The following is a 22,952-nucleotide window of genomic DNA, read 5'->3' on the forward strand; positions in this document are numbered from 1 at the left end:
TAATTACCAAGGGATCGGTCACCCCAACTAAACCAGACAGCACCCCAAATAACCCAAACCACACCACACTAAGGGGCTTATATAATAGTCCTTTGCCCTACCACTAAACCTAACACCTCCAACCCTGCTACACACCCCCATAAACCCAAACCCTCACCCCATCAAGGGGCCAAATTTACCCAGTATCACCAGCAGTTAGGCTCTGATTTCAGCCCTCCCCCCTACGGCAAGGGCAACCAAACACCCCCCCCCCCCCCCGCAATACCATTTGCCATCCCACCCCACCGCCGTGAACACTCAACCCCCATTACCTAACTGTACCCCGGGGCATGTCCCTCCCCACACACCCCTCAATTAGCTACTGCACAGCCCCCAGATCACAGCACCCAGTCCCTATAAGAAAGTCCCCAAACCCAAAACACTATCCATAGGCAAGAACTCCACCATTTCAACTTAAACTCCAGAATGGAGGTTAAAGAGAAGGAAGATCCCAATAAAGGCAAGTCGGGGACCGAGATGATGACAACGTGGGCCAAAAACAAAGTGGCAGGGTGAAGTGATACTGCATCTCCAGTAAGAGATCCACAAACGCTAGAGGGATATTTTGCCCACTGCCCGCATACTCGCATCCTAACCCTAACCCTAACCCTAACCCTAATGCGAATGGGCCAGATTCACCTGGCTTCACCACTAAGCCCCATAGCACCTCATACCTCACCACTCCAAACTCTGCAGCCTTACCTATCCCGGTCACACATATACATCCACCAGCCCAACACTCAAACCTAATCCTAAAGTCCAAGGGGGCACACACCCCCACAAACCCTCGGCACATCCCAGAGATCATGCCACACCCCCACAAACCCCAGGCACACCCCGACTAACCCTGGCCACTCCCCCACAAACCCGATTACCTTTGTCAGGAGGGGCAAGATCCAAGAAAGGCAAGTGTTGGACCTGGTTAATGAAGGCGTGGGCCAGATCAAAGTGGCAGGGTCGCGTGAAATTGAATCTCAAGTGAGGAGATCAAAAAGCACAAGAGGGCTGATTTGCCCACTGCCCGCATACTCTCAACCTAACCCTAACCCTAACCCTAACCCTAACCCTAACCCTAACCCTAACCCTAACCCTAACCCTAACCCTAACCCTAACCCTAACCCTAACCCTAACCCTAACCCTAACCCTAATGCGAGGGTGTCGGACCATGATAATGAAAGGCATGGGCCAGATTCACCTGGCTTCACCACTAGGTGTCGGACCATGATAATGAAAGGCATGGGCCAGATTCACCTGGCTTCACCACTAAGGGTGTCGGACCATGATAATGAAAGGCATGGGCCAGATTCACCTGGCTTCACCACTAAGCCCCATAGCACCTCATACCTCACCACTCAAAACTCTGCAGCCTTACCTCTCCCAGTCACACATATACATCCACCAGCCCAACACTCAAACCTAATCCTAAAGTCCAAGGGGGCACACACCCCCACAAACCCTCGGCACATCCCAGAGATCATGCCACACCCCCACAAACCCTAGGCACACCCCGACTAACCCTGGCCACTCCCCCACAAACCCGATTACCTTTGTCAGGAGGGGCAAGATCCAAGAAAGGCAAGTGTTGCACCTGGTTAATGAAGGCGTGGGCCAGATCAAAGTGGCAGGGTCGCGTGAAATTGAATCTCAAGTGAGGAGATCAAAAAGCACAAGAGGGCTGATTTGCCCACTGCCCGCATACTCTCAACCTAACCTAACAGTGACACGCTCTTCATTCTCCCGGTCGACAAAATGCCAACAAAAAAGCCCAGATGCCCAAAAGGCGAGAGAGAACCAGAAAGTTAAACCCAAGCTGGGTCCACAGAAAACAAGTCACCACTAAACTCAGGTGCAGAGACACCGAATGCCCAGTAAACACTGTCAATTTAACCCATGCAATCCCAGGCATACAGATGCCAGGTAATGATGTTTAAAAACAACATTACCCTCATAGTTACATGCCTCTCATTATCCTGGTCCATGGGAAAACACAAGCCGAGCTTGATCAACTCCGGCTGGGTCATCTCGGGGAGGGTGTTTAATGATGAAAGACCCGAAACACCCGATGATCCGAGGATGCATTACTGATGATGTGTCCCAGTGCACACCCGGTCCATTGAACCAAGTGGTGTCGGACCATGATAATGAAAGGCATGGGCCAGATTCACCTGGCTTCACCACTAAGCCCCATAGCACCTCATACCTCACCACTCAAAACTCTGCAGCCTCACCTCTCCCAGTCACACATATACATCCACCAGCCCAACACTCAAACCTAATCCTAAAGTCCAAGGGGGCACACACCCCCACAAACCCTCGGCACATCCCACAGATCATGCCACACCCCCACAAACCCTAGGCACACCCCGACTAACCCTGGCCACTCCCCCACAAACCCGATTACCTTTGTCAGGAGGGGCAAGATCCAAGAAAGGCAAGTGTTGGACCTGGTTAATGAAGGCGTGGGCCAGATCAAAGTGGCAGGGTCGCGTGAAATTGAATCTCAAGTGAGGAGATCAAAAAGCACAAGAGGGCTGATTTGCCCACTGCCCGCATACTCTCAACCTAACCTAACAGTGACACGCTCTTCATTCTCCCGGTCGACAAAATGCCAAGAATAAAGCCCAGATGCCCAAACGGCGAGAGAGAACCAGAAAGTTAAACCCAAGCTGGGTCCACAGAAAACCAGTCACCACTAAACTCAGGTGCAGAGACACCGAATGCCCAGTAAACACTGTCAATTTAACCCATGCAATCCCAGGCATACAGATGCCGGGTAATGATGTTTAAAAACAACATTACCCTCATAGTTACATGCCTCTCATTATCCTGGTCCATGGGAAAACACAAGCCGAGCTTGATCAACTCCGGCTGGGTCATCTCGGGGAGGGTGTTTAATGATGAAAGACCCGAAACACCCCATGATCCGAGGATGCATTACTGATGATGTGTGCCAGTGCACACCCGGTTCACTGAACCAAGTGGTGTCGGACCACGGTAATGAAAGGCATGGGCCAGATTCACCTGGCTTCACCACTAAGCCCCATAGAACCTCATACCTCACCACTCAAAACTCTGCAGCCTTACCTATCCCAGTCACACATATACATCCACCAGCCCAACACTCAAACCTAATCCTAAAGTCCAAGGGGGCACACACCCCCACAAACCCTCGGCACATCCCAGAGATCATGCCACACCCCCACAAACCCTAGGCACACCCCGACTAACCCTGGCCACTCCCCCACAAACCCGATTACCTTTGTCAGGAGGGGCAAGATCCAAGAAAGGCAAGTGTTGGACCTGGTTAATGAAGGCGTGGGCCAGATCAAAGTGGCAGGGTCGCGTGAAATTGAATCTCAAGTGAGGAGATCAAAAAGCACAAGAGGGCTGATTTGCCCACTGCCCGCATACTCTCAACCTAACCTAACAGTGACACGCTCTTCATTCTCCCGGTCGACAAAATGCCAAGAATAAAGCCCAGATGCCCAAACGGCGAGAGAGAACCAGAAAGTTAAACCCAAGCTGGGTCCACAGAAAACCAGTCACCACTAAACTCAGGTGCAGAGACACCGAATGCCCAGTAAACACTGTCAATTTAACCCATGCAATCCCAGGCATACAGATGCCGGGTAATGATGTTTAAAAACAACATTACCCTCATAGTTACATGCCTCTCATTATCCTGGTCCATGGGAAAACACAAGCCGAGCTTGATCAACTCCGGCTGGGTCATCTCGGGGAGGGTGTTTAATGATGAAAGACCCGAAACACCCCATGATCCGAGGATGCATTACTGATGATGTGTGCCAGTGCACACCCGGTTCACTGAACCAAGTGGTGTCGGACCACGGTAATGAAAGGCATGGGCCAGATTCACCTGGCTTCACCACTAAGCCCCATAGAACCTCATACCTCACCACTCAAAACTCTGCAGCCTTACCTATCCCAGTCACACATATACATCCACCAGCCCAACACTCAAACCTAATCCTAAAGTCCAAGGGGGCACACACCCCCACAAACCCTCGGCACATCCCAGAGATCATGCCACACCCCCACAAACCCTAGGCACACCCCGACTAACCCTGGCCACTCCCCCACAAACCCGATTACCTTTGTCAGGAGGGGCAAGATCCAAGAAAGGCAAGTGTTGGACCTGGTTAATGAAGGCGTGGGCCAGATCAAAGTGGCAGGGTCGCGTGAAATTGAATCTCAAGTGAGGAGATCAAAAAGCACAAGAGGGCTGATTTGCCCACTGCCCGCATACTCTCAACCTAACCTAACAGTGACACGCTCTTCATTCTCCCGGTCGACAAAATGCCAAGAATAAAGCCCAGATGCCCAAACGGCGAGAGAGAACCAGAAAGTTAAACCCAAGCTGGGTCCACAGAAAACCAGTCACCACTAAACTCAGGTGCAGAGACACCGAATGCCCAGTAAACACTGTCAATTTAACCCATGCAATCCCAGGCATACAGATGCCGGGTAATGATGTTTAAAAACAACATTACCCTCATAGTTACATGCCTCTCATTATCCTGGTCCATGGGAAAACACAAGCCGAGCTTGATCAACTCCGGCTGGGTCATCTCGGGGAGGGTGTTTAATGATGAAAGACCCGAAACACCCCATGATCCGAGGATGCATTACTGATGATGTGTGCCAGTGCACACCCGGTTCACTGAACCAAGTGGTGTCGGACCACGGTAATGAAAGGCATGGGCCAGATTCACCTGGCTTCACCACTAAGCCCCATAGAACCTCATACCTCACCACTCAAAACTCTGCAGCCTTACCTATCCCAGTCACACATATACATCCACCAGCCCAACACTCAAACCTAATCCTAAAGTCCAAGGGGGCACACACCCCCACAAACCCTCGGCACATCCCAGAGATCATGCCACACCCCCACAAACCCTAGGCACACCCCGACTAACCCTGGCCACTCCCCCACAAACCCGATTACCTTTGTCAGGAGGGGCAAGATCCAAGAAAGGCAAGTGTTGGACCTGGTTAATGAAGGCGTGGGCCAGATCAAAGTGGCAGGGTCGCGTGAAATTGAATCTCAAGTGAGGAGATCAAAAAGCACAAGAGGGCTGATTTGCCCACTGCCCGCATACTCTCAACCTAACCCTAACCCTAACCCTAATGCAACATTACCCTCATAGTTACATGCCTCTCATTATCCTGGTCCATGGGAAAACACAAGCCGAGCTTGATCAACTCCGGCTGGGTCATCTCGGGGAGGGTGTTTAATGATGAAAGACCCGAAACACCCGATGATCCGAGGATGCATTACTGATGATGTGTCCCAGTGCACACCCGGTCCATTGAACCAAGTGGTGTCGGACCACGATAATGAAAGGCATGGGCCAGATTCACCTGGCTTCACCACATGAGCCTAAGCCCAATAGCACCTCATACCTCACCACTCAAAACTCTGCAGCCTTACCTCTCCCAGTCACACATATACATCCACCAGCCCAACACTCAAACCTAATCCTAAAGTCCAAGGGGGCACTCACCCCCACAAACCCTCGGCACATCCCAGAGATCATGCCACACCCCCACAAACCCTAGGCACACCCCGACTAACCCTGGCCACTCCCCCACAAACACGATTACCTTTGTCAGGAGGGGCAAGATCCAAGAAAGGCAAGTGTTGGACCTGGTTAATGAAGGCGTGGGCCAGATCAAAGTGGCAGGGTCGCGTGAAATTGAATCTCAAGTCAGGAGATCAAAAAGCACAAGAGGGCTGATTTGCCCACTGCCCGCATACTCTCAACCTAACCTAACAGTGACACGCTCTTCATTCTCCCGGTCGACAAAATGCCAAGAATAAAGCCCAGATGCCCAAACGGCGAGAGAGAACCAGAAAGTTAAACCCAAGCTGGGTCCACAGAAAACCAGTCACCACTAAACTCAGGTGCAGAGACACCGAATGCCCAGTAAACACTGTCAATTTAACCCATGCAATCCCAGGCATACAGATGCCGGGTAATGATGTTTAAAAACAACATTACCCTCATAGTTACATGCCTCTCATTATCCTGGTCCATGGGAAAACACAAGCCGAGCTTGATCAACTCCGGCTGGGTCATCTCGGGGAGGGTGTTTAATGATGAAAGACCCGAAACACCCGATGATCCGAGGATGCATTACTGATGATGTGTCCCAGTGCACACCCGGTCCATTGAACCAAGTGGTGTCGGACCACGATAATGAAAGGCATGGGCCAGATTCACCTGGCTTCACCACATGAGCCTAAGCCCAATAGCACCTCATACCTCACCACTCAAAACTCTGCAGCCTTACCTCTCCCAGTCACACATATACATCCACCAGCCCAACACTCAAACCTAATCCTAAAGTCCAAGGGGGCACTCACCCCCACAAACCCTCGGCACATCCCAGAGATCATGCCACACCCCCACAAACCCTAGGCACACCCCGACTAACCCTGGCCACTCCCCCACAAACACGATTACCTTTGTCAGGAGGGGCAAGATCCAAGAAAGGCAAGTGTTGGACCTGGTTAATGAAGGCGTGGGCCAGATCAAAGTGGCAGGGTCGCGTGAAATTGAATCTCAAGTCAGGAGATCAAAAAGCACAAGAGGGCTGATTTGCCCACTGCCCGCATACTCTCAACCTAACCCTAACCCTAACCCTAACCCTAACCCTAACCCTAACCCTAACCCTAACCCTAACCCAAACACCCCCACAAACCCTAGGCACACCCCGACTAACCCTGGCCACTCCCCCACAAACCCGATTACCTTTGTCAGGAGGGGCAAGATCCAAGAAAGGCAAGTGTTGGACCTGGTTAATGAAGGCGTGGGCCAGATCAAAGTGGCAGGGTCGCGTGAAATTGAATCTCAAGTGAGGAGATCAAAAAGCACAAGAGGGCTGATTTGCCCACTGCCCGCATACTCTCAACCTAACCTAACAGTGACACGCTCTTCATTCTCCCGGTCGACAAAATGCCAAGAACAAAGCCCAGATGCCCAAACGGCAAGAGAGAACCAGAAAGTTAATCCCAAGCTGGGTCCACAGAAAACAAGTCACCACTAAACTCAGGTGCAGAGACACCGAATGCCCAGTAAACACTGTCAATTTAACCCATGCATCCCCAGGCATACAGATGCCAGGTAATGATATTTAAAAACGTCATTACCCTCATAGTTACATGCCTCTCATTATCCTGGTCCATGGGAAAACACAAGCCGAGCTTGATCAACTCCGGCTGGGTCATCTCGGGGAGGGTGTTTAATGATGAAAGACCCGAAACACCCCATGATCCGAGGATGCATTACTGATGATGTGTCCCAGTGCACACCCGGTCCATTGAACCAAGTGGTGTCGGACCATGATAATGAAAGGCATGGGCCAGATTCACCTAGCTTCACCACACAAGCCTAAGCCCAATAGCACCTCATACCTCACCACTCAAAACTCTGCAGCCTTACCTATCCCAGTCACACATATACATCCACCAGCCCAACACTCAAACCTAATCCTAAAGTCCAAGGGGGCACACACCCCCACAAACCCTCGGCACATCCCAGAGATCATGCCACACCCCCACAAACCCTAGGCACACCCCGACTAACCCTGGCCACTCCCCCACAAACCCGATTACCTTTGTCAGGAGGGGCAAGATCCAAGAAAGGCAAGTGTTGGACCTGGTTAATGAAGGCGTGGGCCAGATCAAAGTGGCAGGGTCGCGTGAAATTGAATCTCAAGTGAGGAGATCAAAAAGCACAAGAGGGCTGATTTGCCCACTGCCCGCATACTCTCAACCTAACCTAACAGTGACACGCTCTTCATTCTCCCGGTCGACAAAATGCCAAGAACAAAGCCCAGATGCCCAAACGGCAAGAGAGAACCAGAAAGTTAATCCCAAGCTGGGTCCACAGAAAACAAGTCACCACTAAACTCAGGTGCAGAGACACCGAATGCCCAGTAAACACTGTCAATTTAACCCATGCATCCCCAGGCATACAGATGCCAGGTAATGATATTTAAAAACGTCATTACCCTCATAGTTACATGCCTCTCATTATCCTGGTCCATGGGAAAACACAAGCCGAGCTTGATCAACTCCGGCTGGGTCATCTCGGGGAGGGTGTTTAATGATGAAAGACCCGAAACACCCCATGATCCGAGGATGCATTACTGATGATGTGTCCCAGTGCACACCCGGTCCATTGAACCAAGTGGTGTCGGACCATGATAATGAAAGGCATGGGCCAGATTCACCTAGCTTCACCACACAAGCCTAAGCCCAATAGCACCTCATACCTCACCACTCAAAACTCTGCAGCCTTACCTATCCCAGTCACACATATACATCCACCAGCCCAACACTCAAACCTAATCCTAAAGTCCAAGGGGGCACACACCCCCACAAACCCTCGGCACATCCCAGAGATCATGCCACACCCCCACAAACCCTAGGCACACCCCGACTAACCCTGGCCACTCCCCCACAAACCCGATTACCTTTGTCAGGAGGGGCAAGATCCAAGAAAGGCAAGTGTTGGACCTGGTTAATGAAGGCGTGGGCCAGATCAAAGTGGCAGGGTCGCGTGAAATTGAATCTCAAGTGAGGAGATCAAAAAGCACAAGAGGGCTGATTTGCCCACTGCCCGCATACTCTCAACCTAACCTAACAGTGACACGCTCTTCATTCTCCCGGTCGACAAAATGCCAAGAACAAAGCCCAGATGCCCAAACGGCAAGAGAGAACCAGAAAGTTAATCCCAAGCTGGGTCCACAGAAAACAAGTCACCACTAAACTCAGGTGCAGAGACACCGAATGCCCAGTAAACACTGTCAATTTAACCCATGCATCCCCAGGCATACAGATGCCAGGTAATGATATTTAAAAACGTCATTACCCTCATAGTTACATGCCTCTCATTATCCTGGTCCATGGGAAAACACAAGCCGAGCTTGATCAACTCCGGCTGGGTCATCTCGGGGAGGGTGTTTAATGATGAAAGACCCGAAACACCCCATGATCCGAGGATGCATTACTGATGATGTGTCCCAGTGCACACCCGGTCCATTGAACCAAGTGGTGTCGGACCATGATAATGAAAGGCATGGGCCAGATTCACCTAGCTTCACCACACAAGCCTAAGCCCAATAGCACCTCATACCTCACCACTCAAAACTCTGCAGCCTTACCTATCCCAGTCACACATATACATCCACCAGCCCAACACTCAAACCTAATCCTAAAGTCCAAGGGGGCACACACCCCCACAAACCCTCGGCACATCCCAGAGATCATGCCACACCCCCACAAACCCTAGGCACACCCCGACTAACCCTGGCCACTCCCCCACAAACCCGATTACCTTTGTCAGGAGGGGCAAGATCCAAGAAAGGCAAGTGTTGGACCTGGTTAATGAAGGCGTGGGCCAGATCAAAGTGGCAGGGTCGCGTGAAATTGAATCTCAAGTGAGGAGATCAAAAAGCACAAGAGGGCTGATTTGCCCACTGCCCGCATACTCTCAACCTAACCTAACAGTGACACGCTCTTCATTCTCCCGGTCGACAAAATGCCAAGAACAAAGCCCAGATGCCCAAACGGCAAGAGAGAACCAGAAAGTTAATCCCAAGCTGGGTCCACAGAAAACAAGTCACCACTAAACTCAGGTGCAGAGACACCGAATGCCCAGTAAACACTGTCAATTTAACCCATGCATCCCCAGGCATACAGATGCCAGGTAATGATATTTAAAAACGTCATTACCCTCATAGTTACATGCCTCTCATTATCCTGGTCCATGGGAAAACACAAGCCGAGCTTGATCAACTCCGGCTGGGTCATCTCGGGGAGGGTGTTTAATGATGAAAGACCCGAAACACCCCATGATCCGAGGATGCATTACTGATGATGTGTCCCAGTGCACACCCGGTCCATTGAACCAAGTGGTGTCGGACCATGATAATGAAAGGCATGGGCCAGATTCACCTAGCTTCACCACACAAGCCTAAGCCCAATAGCACCTCATACCTCACCACTCAAAACTCTGCAGCCTTACCTATCCCAGTCACACATATACATCCACCAGCCCAACACTCAAACCTAATCCTAAAGTCCAAGGGGGCACACACCCCCACAAACCCTCGGCACATCCCAGAGATCATGCCACACCCCCACAAACCCTAGGCACACCCCGACTAACCCTGGCCACTCCCCCACAAACCCGATTACCTTTGTCAGGAGGGGCAAGATCCAAGAAAGGCAAGTGTTGGACCTGGTTAATGAAGGCGTGGGCCAGATCAAAGTGGCAGGGTCGCGTGAAATTGAATCTCAAGTGAGGAGATCAAAAAGCACAAGAGGGCTGATTTGCCCACTGCCCGCATACTCTCAACCTAACCTAACAGTGACACGCTCTTCATTCTCCCGGTCGACAAAATGCCAAGAACAAAGCCCAGATGCCCAAACGGCAAGAGAGAACCAGAAAGTTAATCCCAAGCTGGGTCCACAGAAAACAAGTCACCACTAAACTCAGGTGCAGAGACACCGAATGCCCAGTAAACACTGTCAATTTAACCCATGCATCCCCAGGCATACAGATGCCAGGTAATGATATTTAAAAACGTCATTACCCTCATAGTTACATGCCTCTCATTATCCTGGTCCATGGGAAAACACAAGCCGAGCTTGATCAACTCCGGCTGGGTCATCTCGGGGAGGGTGTTTAATGATGAAAGACCCGAAACACCCCATGATCCGAGGATGCATTACTGATGATGTGTCCCAGTGCACACCCGGTCCATTGAACCAAGTGGTGTCGGACCATGATAATGAAAGGCATGGGCCAGATTCACCTAGCTTCACCACACAAGCCTAAGCCCAATAGCACCTCATACCTCACCACTCAAAACTCTGCAGCCTTACCTATCCCAGTCACACATATACATCCACCAGCCCAACACTCAAACCTAATCCTAAAGTCCAAGGGGGCACACACCCCCACAAACCCTCGGCACATCCCAGAGATCATGCCACACCCCCACAAACCCTAGGCACACCCCGACTAACCCTGGCCACTCCCCCACAAACCCGATTACCTTTGTCAGGAGGGGCAAGATCCAAGAAAGGCAAGTGTTGGACCTGGTTAATGAAGGCGTGGGCCAGATCAAAGTGGCAGGGTCGCGTGAAATTGAATCTCAAGTGAGGAGATCAAAAAGCACAAGAGGGCTGATTTGCCCACTGCCCGCATACTCTCAACCTAACCTAACAGTGACACGCTCTTCATTCTCCCGGTCGACAAAATGCCAAGAACAAAGCCCAGATGCCCAAACGGCAAGAGAGAACCAGAAAGTTAATCCCAAGCTGGGTCCACAGAAAACAAGTCACCACTAAACTCAGGTGCAGAGACACCGAATGCCCAGTAAACACTGTCAATTTAACCCATGCATCCCCAGGCATACAGATGCCAGGTAATGATATTTAAAAACGTCATTACCCTCATAGTTACATGCCTCTCATTATCCTGGTCCATGGGAAAACACAAGCCGAGCTTGATCAACTCCGGCTGGGTCATCTCGGGGAGGGTGTTTAATGATGAAAGACCCGAAACACCCCATGATCCGAGGATGCATTACTGATGATGTGTCCCAGTGCACACCCGGTCCATTGAACCAAGTGGTGTCGGACCATGATAATGAAAGGCATGGGCCAGATTCACCTAGCTTCACCACACAAGCCTAAGCCCAATAGCACCTCATACCTCACCACTCAAAACTCTGCAGCCTTACCTATCCCAGTCACACATATACATCCACCAGCCCAACACTCAAACCTAATCCTAAAGTCCAAGGGGGCACACACCCCCACAAACCCTCGGCACATCCCAGAGATCATGCCACACCCCCACAAACCCTAGGCACACCCCGACTAACCCTGGCCACTCCCCCACAAACCCGATTACCTTTGTCAGGAGGGGCAAGATCCAAGAAAGGCAAGTGTTGGACCTGGTTAATGAAGGCGTGGGCCAGATCAAAGTGGCAGGGTCGCGTGAAATTGAATCTCAAGTGAGGAGATCAAAAAGCACAAGAGGGCTGATTTGCCCACTGCCCGCATACTCTCAACCTAACCTAACAGTGACACGCTCTTCATTCTCCCGGTCGACAAAATGCCAAGAACAAAGCCCAGATGCCCAAACGGCAAGAGAGAACCAGAAAGTTAATCCCAAGCTGGGTCCACAGAAAACAAGTCACCACTAAACTCAGGTGCAGAGACACCGAATGCCCAGTAAACACTGTCAATTTAACCCATGCATCCCCAGGCATACAGATGCCAGGTAATGATATTTAAAAACGTCATTACCCTCATAGTTACATGCCTCTCATTATCCTGGTCCATGGGAAAACACAAGCCGAGCTTGATCAACTCCGGCTGGGTCATCTCGGGGAGGGTGTTTAATGATGAAAGACCCGAAACACCCCATGATCCGAGGATGCATTACTGATGATGTGTCCCAGTGCACACCCGGTCCATTGAACCAAGTGGTGTCGGACCATGATAATGAAAGGCATGGGCCAGATTCACCTAGCTTCACCACACAAGCCTAAGCCCAATAGCACCTCATACCTCACCACTCAAAACTCTGCAGCCTTACCTATCCCAGTCACACATATACATCCACCAGCCCAACACTCAAACCTAATCCTAAAGTCCAAGGGGGCACACACCCCCACAAACCCTCGGCACATCCCAGAGATCATGCCACACCCCCACAAACCCTAGGCACACCCCGACTAACCCTGGCCACTCCCCCACAAACCCGATTACCTTTGTCAGGAGGGGCAAGATCCAAGAAAGGCAAGTGTTGGACCTGGTTAATGAAGGCGTGGGCCAGATCAAAGTGGCAGGGTCGCGTGAAATTGAATCTCAAGTGAGGAGATCAAAAAGCACAAGAGGGCTGATTTGCCCACTGCCCGCATACTCTCAACCTAACCTAACAGTGACACGCTCTTCATTCTCCCGGTCGACAAAATGCCAAGAACAAAGCCCAGATGCCCAAACGGCAAGAGAGAACCAGAAAGTTAATCCCAAGCTGGGTCCACAGAAAACAAGTCACCACTAAACTCAGGTGCAGAGACACCGAATGCCCAGTAAACACTGTCAATTTAACCCATGCATCCCCAGGCATACAGATGCCAGGTAATGATATTTAAAAACGTCATTACCCTCATAGTTACATGCCTCTCATTATCCTGGTCCATGGGAAAACACAAGCCGAGCTTGATCAACTCCGGCTGGGTCATCTCGGGGAGGGTGTTTAATGATGAAAGACCCGAAACACCCCATGATCCGAGGATGCATTACTGATGATGTGTCCCAGTGCACACCCGGTCCATTGAACCAAGTGGTGTCGGACCACGATAATGAAAGGCATGGGCCAGATTCACCTGGCTTCACCACTCGAGCCTAAGTCCCATAGCACCTCATACCTCACCACTCAAAACTCTGCAGCCTTACCTCTCCCAGTCACACATATACATCCACCAGCCCAACACTCAAACCTAATCCTAAAGTCCAAGGGGGCACACACCCCCACAAACCCTCGGCACATCCCAGAGATCATGCCACACCCCCACAAACCCTAGGCACACCCCGACTAACCCTGGCCACTCCCCCACAAACCCGATTACCTTTGTCAGGAGGGGCAAGATCCAAGAAAGGCAAGTGTTGGACCTGGTTAATGAAGGCGTGGGCCAGATCAAAGTGGCAGGGTCGCGTGAAATTGAATCTCAAGTGAGGAGATCAAAAAGCACAAGAGGGCTGATTTGCCCACTGCCCGCATACTCTCAACCTAACCTAACAGTGACACGCTCTTCATTCTCCCGGTCGACAAAATGCCAACAAAAAAGCCCAGATGCCCAAAAGGCGAGAGAGAACCAGAAAGTTAAACCCAAGCTGGGTCCACAGAAAACCAGTCACCACTAAACTCAGGTGCAGAGACACCGAATGCCCAGTAAACACTGTCAATTTAACCCATGCAATCCCAGGCATACAGATGCCAGGTAATGATGTTTAAAAACAACATTACCATCATAGTTACATGTCTCTCATTATCCTGGTCCATGGGAAAACACAAGCCGAGCTTGATCAACTCCGGCTGGGTCATCTCGGGGAGGGTGTTTAATGATGAAAGACCCGAAACACCCCATGATCCGAGGATGCATTACTGATGATGTGTCCCAGTGCACACCCGGTCCATTGAACCAAGTGGTGTCGGACCACGATAATGAAAGGCATGGGCCAGATTCACCTGGCTTCACCACTCGAGCCTAAGTCCCATAGCACCTCATACCTCACCACTCAAAACTCTGCAGCCTTACCTCTCCCAGTCACACATATACATCCACCAGCCCAACACTCAAACCTAATCCTAAAGTCCAAGGGGGCACACACCCCCACAAACCCTCGGCACATCCCAGAGATCATGCCACACCCCCACAAACCCTAGGCACACCCCGACTAACCCTGGCCACTCCCCCACAAACCCGATTACCTTTGTCAGGAGGGGCAAGATCCAAGAAAGGCAAGTGTTGGACCTGGTTAATGAAGGCGTGGGCCAGATCAAAGTGGCAGGGTCGCGTGAAATTGAATCTCAAGTGAGGAGATCAAAAAGCACAAGAGGGCTGATTTGCCCACTGCCCGCATACTCTCAACCTAACCTAACAGTGACACGCTCTTCATTCTCCCGGTCGACAAAATGCCAACAAAAAAGCCCAGATGCCCAAAAGGCGAGAGAGAACCAGAAAGTTAAACCCAAGCTGGGTCCACAGAAAACCAGTCACCACTAAACTCAGGTGCAGAGACACCGAATGCCCAGTAAACACTGTCAATTTAACCCATGCAATCCCAGGCATACAGATGCCAGGTAATGATGTTTAAAAACAACATTACCATCATAGTTACATGTCTCTCATTATCCTGGTCCATGGGAAAACACAAGCCGAGCTTGATCAACTCCGGCTGGGTCATCTCGGGGAGGGTGTTTAATGATGAAAGACCCGAAACACCCCATGATCCGAGGATGCATTACTGATGATGTGTCCCAGTGCACACCCGGTCCATTGAACCAAGTGGTGTCGGACCACGATAATGAAAGGCATGGGCCAGATTCACCTGGCTTCACCACTCGAGCCTAAGTCCCATAGCACCTCATACCTCACCACTCAAAACTCTGCAGCCTTACCTCTCCCAGTCACACATATACATCCACCAGCCCAACACTCAAACCTAATCCTAAAGTCCAAGGGGGCACACACCCCCACAAACCCTCGGCACATCCCAGAGATCATGCCACACCCCCACAAACCCTAGGCACACCCCGACTAACCCTGGCCACTCCCCCACAAACCCGATTACCTTTGTCAGGAGGGGCAAGATCCAAGAAAGGCAAGTGTTGGACCTGGTTAATGAAGGCGTGGGCCAGATCAAAGTGGCAGGGTCGCGTGAAATTGAATCTCAAGTGAGGAGATCAAAAAGCACAAGAGGGCTGATTTGCCCACTGCCCGCATACTCTCAACCTAACCTAACAGTGACACGCTCTTCATTCTCCCGGTCGACAAAATGCCAACAAAAAAGCCCAGATGCCCAAAAGGCGAGAGAGAACCAGAAAGTTAAACCCAAGCTGGGTCCACAGAAAACCAGTCACCACTAAACTCAGGTGCAGAGACACCGAATGCCCAGTAAACACTGTCAATTTAACCCATGCAATCCCAGGCATACAGATGCCAGGTAATGATGTTTAAAAACAACATTACCATCATAGTTACATGTCTCTCATTATCCTGGTCCATGGGAAAACACAAGCCGAGCTTGATCAACTCCGGCTGGGTCATCTCGGGGAGGGTGTTTAATGATGAAAGACCCGAAACACCCCATGATCCGAGGATGCATTACTGATGATGTGTCCCAGTGCACACCCGGTCCATTGAACCAAGTGGTGTCGGACCACGATAATGAAAGGCATGGGCCAGATTCACCTGGCTTCACCACTCGAGCCTAAGTCCCATAGCACCTCATACCTCACCACTCAAAACTCTGCAGCCTTACCTCTCCCAGTCACACATATACATCCACCAGCCCAACACTCAAACCTAATCCTAAAGTCCAAGGGGGCACACACCCCCACAAACCCTCGGCACATCCCAGAGATCATGCCACACCCCCACAAACCCTAGGCACACCCCGACTAACCCTGGCCACTCCCCCACAAACCCGATTACCTTTGTCAGGAGGGGCAAGATCCAAGAAAGGCAAGTGTTGGACCTGGTTAATGAAGGCGTGGGCCAGATCAAAGTGGCAGGGTCGCGTGAAATTGAATCTCAAGTGAGGAGATCAAAAAGCACAAGAGGGCTGATTTGCCCACTGCCCGCATACTCTCAACCTAACCCTAACCCTAACCCTAACCCAAATTGAATCTCAAGTGAGGAGATCAAAAAGCACAAGATGGCTGATTTGCCCACTGCCCGCATACTCTCAACCTAACCCTAATGCGGGGGCACACAGCCCCACAAACCCTCGGCACATCCCAGAGATCATGCCACACCCCCACAAACCCTAGGCACACCCTGACTAACTCTGGCCACTCCCCCACACCACACCCCCACAAACCCTAGGCACACCCCGACTAACCCTGGCCACTCCCCCACAAACCCGATTACCTTTGTCAGGAGGGGCAAGATCCAAGAAAGGCAAGTGTTGGACCTGGTTAATGAAGGCGTGGGCCAGATCAAAGTGGCAGGGTCGCGTGAAATTGAATCTCAAGTGAGGAGATCAAAAAGCACAAGAGGGCTGATTTGCCCACTGCCCGCATACTCTCAACCTAACCTAACAGTGACACGCTCTTCATTCTCCCGGTCGACAAAATGCCAAGAATAAAGCCCAGATGCCCAAACGGCGAGAGAGAACCAGAAAGTTAATCCCAAGCTGGGTCCACAGAAAACCAGTCACCACTAAACTCAGGTGCAGAGACACCGAATGCCCAGTAAACACTGTCAATTTAACCCATGCAATCCCAGGCATACAGATGCCAGGTAATGATGTTTAAAAACGTCATTACCCTCATAGTTACATGCCTCTCATTATCCTGTTCCATGGGAAAACACAAGCCGAGCTTGATCAACTCCGGCTGGGTCAACTCGGGGAGGGTGTTTAATGATGAAAGACCCGAAACACCCCATGATCCGAGGATGCATTACTGATGATGTGTCCCAGTGCACACCCGGTCCATTGAACCAAGTGGTGTCGGACCACGATAATGAAAGGCATGGGCCAGATTCACCTGGCTTCACCACTAAGCCCCATAGAACCTCATACCTCACCACTCCAATCTCTGCAGCCTTACCTATCCCAGTCACACATATACATCCACCAGCCCAACACTCAAACCTAATCCTAAAGTCCAAGGGGGCACACACCCCCACAAACCCTCCGCACATCCCAGAGATCATGCCACACCCCCACAAACCCTAGGCACACCCCGACTAACCCTGGCCACTCCCCCACAAACCCGATTACCTTTGGCAGCAGGGGCAAGATTCAAGAAAGGCAAGTGTTGGACCTGGTTAATGAAGGCGTGGGCCAGATCAAAGTGGCAGGGTCGCGTGAAATTGAATCTCAAGTGAGGAGATCAAAAAGCACAAGAGGGCTGATTTGCCCACTGCCCGCATACTCTCAACCTAACCCTAATGCCCTAACCCTAACCCTAACCCTAACCCTAACCCTAACCCTAACCCTAATGCGAGGAGATCAAAAAGCACAAGATGGCTGATTTGCCCACTGCCCGCATACTCTCAACCTAACCCTAATGCGGGGGCACACAGCCCCACAAACCCTCGGCACATCCCAGAGATCATGCCACACCCCCACAAACCCTAGGCACACCCTGACTAACTCTGGCCACTCCCCCACACCACACCCCCACAAACCCTAGGCACACCCCGACTAACCCTGGCCACTCCCCCACAAACCCGATTACCTTTGTCAGGAGGGGCAAGATCCAAGAAAGGCAAGTGTTGGACCTGGTTAATGAAGGCGTGGGCCAGATCAAAGTGGCAGGGTCGCGTGAAATTGAATCTCAAGTGAGGAGATCAAAAAGCACAAGAGGGCTGATTTGCCCACTGCCCGCATACTCTCAACCTAACCTAACAGTGACACGCTCTTCATTCTCCCGGTCGACAAAATGCCAAGAATAAAGCCCAGATGCCCAAACGGCGAGAGAGAACCAGAAAGTTAATCCCAAGCTGGGTCCACAGAAAACCAGTCACCACTAAACTCAGGTGCAGAGACACCGAATGCCCAGTAAACACTGTCAATTTAACCCATGCAATCCCAGGCATACAGATGCCAGGTAATGATGTTTAAAAACGTCATTACCCTCATAGTTACATGCCTCTCATTATCCTGTTCCATGGGAAAACACAAGCCGAGCTTGATCAACTCCGGCTGGGTCAACTCGGGGAGGGTGTTTAATGATGAAAGACCCGAAACACCCCATGATCCGAGGATGCATTACTGATGATGTGTCCCAGTGCACACCCGGTCCATTGAACCAAGTGGTGTCGGACCACGATAATGAAAGGCATGGGCCAGATTCACCTGGCTTCACCACTAAGCCCCATAGAACCTCATACCTCACCACTCCAATCTCTGCAGCCTTACCTATCCCAGTCACACATATACATCCACCAGCCCAACACTCAAACCTAATCCTAAAGTCCAAGGGGGCACACACCCCCACAAACCCTCCGCACATCCCAGAGATCATGCCACACCCCCACAAACCCTAGGCACACCCCGACTAACCCTGGCCACTCCCCCACAAACCCGATTACCTTTGGCAGCAGGGGCAAGATTCAAGAAAGGCAAGTGTTGGACCTGGTTAATGAAGGCGTGGGCCAGATCAAAGTGGCAGGGTCGCGTGAAATTGAATCTCAAGTGAGGAGATCAAAAAGCACAAGAGGGCTGATTTGCCCACTGCCCGCATACTCTCAACCTAACCCTAATGCCCTAACCCTAACCCTAACCCTAACCCTAACCCTAACCCTAACCCTAATGCGAGGAGATCAAAAAGCACAAGATGGCTGATTTGCCCACTGCCCGCATACTCTCAACCTAACCCTAATGCGGGGGCACACAGCCCCACAAACCCTCGGCACATCCCAGAGATCATGCCACACCCCCACAAACCCTAGGCACACCCTGACTAACTCTGGCCACTCCCCCACACCACACCCCCACAAACCCTAGGCACACCCCGACTAACCCTGGCCACTCCCCCACAAACCCGATTACCTTTGTCAGGAGGGGCAAGATCCAAGAAAGGCAAGTGTTGGACCTGGTTAATGAAGGCGTGGGCCAGATCAAAGTGGCAGGGTCGCGTGAAATTGAATCTCAAGTGAGGAGATCAAAAAGCACAAGAGGGCTGATTTGCCCACTGCCCGCATACTCTCAACCTAACCTAACAGTGACACGCTCTTCATTCTCCCGGTCGACAAAATGCCAAGAATAAAGCCCAGATGCCCAAACGGCGAGAGAGAACCAGAAAGTTAATCCCAAGCTGGGTCCACAGAAAACCAGTCACCACTAAACTCAGGTGCAGAGACACCGAATGCCCAGTAAACACTGTCAATTTAACCCATGCAATCCCAGGCATACAGATGCCAGGTAATGATGTTTAAAAACGTCATTACCCTCATAGTTACATGCCTCTCATTATCCTGTTCCATGGGAAAACACAAGCCGAGCTTGATCAACTCCGGCTGGGTCAACTCGGGGAGGGTGTTTAATGATGAAAGACCCGAAACACCCCATGATCCGAGGATGCATTACTGATGATGTGTCCCAGTGCACACCCGGTCCATTGAACCAAGTGGTGTCGGACCACGATAATGAAAGGCATGGGCCAGATTCACCTGGCTTCACCACTAAGCCCCATAGAACCTCATACCTCACCACTCCAATCTCTGCAGCCTTACCTATCCCAGTCACACATATACATCCACCAGCCCAACACTCAAACCTAATCCTAAAGTCCAAGGGGGCACACACCCCCACAAACCCTCCGCACATCCCAGAGATCATGCCACACCCCCACAAACCCTAGGCACACCCCGACTAACCCTGGCCACTCCCCCACAAACCCGATTACCTTTGGCAGCAGGGGCAAGATTCAAGAAAGGCAAGTGTTGGACCTGGTTAATGAAGGCGTGGGCCAGATCAAAGTGGCAGGGTCGCGTGAAATTGAATCTCAAGTGAGGAGATCAAAAAGCACAAGAGGGCTGATTTGCCCACTGCCCGCATACTCTCAACCTAACCCTAATGCCCTAACCCTAACCCTAACCCTAACCCTAACCCTAACCCTAACCCTAATGCGAGGAGATCAAAAAGCACAAGATGGCTGATTTGCCCACTGCCCGCATACTCTCAACCTAACCCTAATGCGGGGGCACACAGCCCCACAAACCCTCGGCACATCCCAGAGATCATGCCACACCCCCACAAACCCTAGGCACACCCTGACTAACTCTGGCCACTCCCCCACACCACACCCCCACAAACCCTAGGCACACCCCGACTAACCCTGGCCACTCCCCCACAAACCCGATTACCTTTGTCAGGAGGGGCAAGATCCAAGAAAGGCAAGTGTTGGACCTGGTTAATGAAGGCGTGGGCCAGATCAAAGTGGCAGGGTCGCGTGAAATTGAATCTCAAGTGAGGAGATCAAAAAGCACAAGAGGGCTGATTTGCCCACTGCCCGCATACTCTCAACCTAACCCTAATGCAACATTACCCTCATAGTTACATGCCTCTCATTATCCTGGTCCATGGGAAAACACAAGCCGAGCTTGATCAACTCCGGCTGGGTCATCTCGGGGAGGGTGTTTAATGATGAAAGACCCGAAACACCCGATGATCCGAGGATGCATTACTGATGATGTGTCCCAGTGCACACCCGGTCCATTGAACCAAGTGGTGTCGGACCACGATAATGAAAGGCATGGGCCAGATTCACCTGGCTTCACCACATGAGCCTAAGCCCAATAGCACCTCATACCTCACCACTCAAAACTCTGCAGCCTTACCTCTCCCAGTCACACATATACATCCACCAGCCCAACACTCAAACCTAATCCTAAAGTCCAAGGGGGCACTCACCCCCACAAACCCTCGGCACATCCCAGAGATCATGCCACACCCCCACAAACCCTAGGCACACCCCGACTAACCCTGGCCACTCCCCCACAAACACGATTACCTTTGTCAGGAGGGGCAAGATCCAAGAAAGGCAAGTGTTGGACCTGGTTAATGAAGGCGTGGGCCAGATCAAAGTGGCAGGGTCGCGTGAAATTGAATCTCAAGTCAGGAGATCAAAAAGCACAAGAGGGCTGATTTGCCCACTGCCCGCATACTCTCAACCTAACCTAACAGTGACACGCTCTTCATTCTCCCGGTCGACAAAATGCCAAGAATAAAGCCCAGATGCCCAAACGGCGAGAGAGAACCAGAAAGTTAAACCCAAGCTGGGTCCACAGAAAACCAGTCACCACTAAACTCAGGTGCAGAGACACCGAATGCCCAGTAAACACTGTCAATTTAACCCATGCAATCCCAGGCATACAGATGCCGGGTAATGATGTTTAAAAACAACATTACCCTCATAGTTACATGCCTCTCATTATCCTGGTCCATGGGAAAACACAAGCCGAGCTTGATCAACTCCGGCTGGGTCATCTCGGGGAGGGTGTTTAATGATGAAAGACCCGAAACACCCCATGATCCGAGGATGCATTACTGATGATGTGTCCCAGTGCACACCCGGTCCATTGAACCAAGTGGTGTCGGACCACGATAATGAAAGGCATGGGCCAGATTCACCTGGCTTCACCACATGAGCCTAAGCCCAATAGCACCTCATACCTCACCACTCAAAACTCTGCAGCCTTACCTCTCCCAGTCACACATATACATCCACCAGCCCAACACTCAAACCTAATCCTAAAGTCCAAGGGGGCACTCACCCCCACAAACCCTCGGCACATCCCAGAGATCATGCCACACCCCCACAAACCCTAGGCACACCCCGACTAACCCTGGCCACTCCCCCACAAACACGATTACCTTTGTCAGGAGGGGCAAGATCCAAGAAAGGCAAGTGTTGGACCTGGTTAATGAAGGCGTGGGCCAGATCAAAGTGGCAGGGTCGCGTGAAATTGAATCTCAAGTCAGGAGATCAAAAAGCACAAGAGGGCTGATTTGCCCACTGCCCGCATACTCTCAACCTAAACTAACAGTGACACGCTCTTCATTCTCCCGGTCGACAAAATGCCAAGAATAAAGCCCAGATGCCCAAACGGCGAGAGAGAACCAGAAAGTTAAACCCAAGCTGGGTCCACAGAAAACCAGTCACCACTAAACTCAGGTGCAGAGACACCGAATGCCCAGTAAACACTGTCAATTTAACCCATGCAATCCCAGGCATACAGATGCCGGGTAATGATGTTTAAAAACAACATTACCCTCATAGTTACATGCCTCTCATTATCCTGGTCCATGGGAAAACACAAGCCGAGCTTGATCAACTCCGGCTGGGTCATCTCGGGGAGGGTGTTTAATGATGAAAGACCCGAAACACCCGATGATCCGAGGATGCATTACTGATGATGTGTCCCAGTGCACACCCGGTCCATTGAACCAAGTGGTGTCGGACCACGATAATGAAAGGCATGGGCCAGATTCACCTGGCTTCACCACATGAGCCTAAGCCCAATAGCACCTCATACCTCACCACTCAAAACTCTGCAGCCTTACCTCTCCCAGTCACACATATACATCCACCAGCCCAACACTCAAACCTAATCCTAAA

The sequence above is a fragment of the Mobula birostris genome, unplaced genomic scaffold, assembly GCF_030028105.1.
Source record: "Mobula birostris isolate sMobBir1 unplaced genomic scaffold, sMobBir1.hap1 scaffold_567, whole genome shotgun sequence".
NCBI lineage: Eukaryota > Metazoa > Chordata > Chondrichthyes > Myliobatiformes > Myliobatidae > Mobula > Mobula birostris.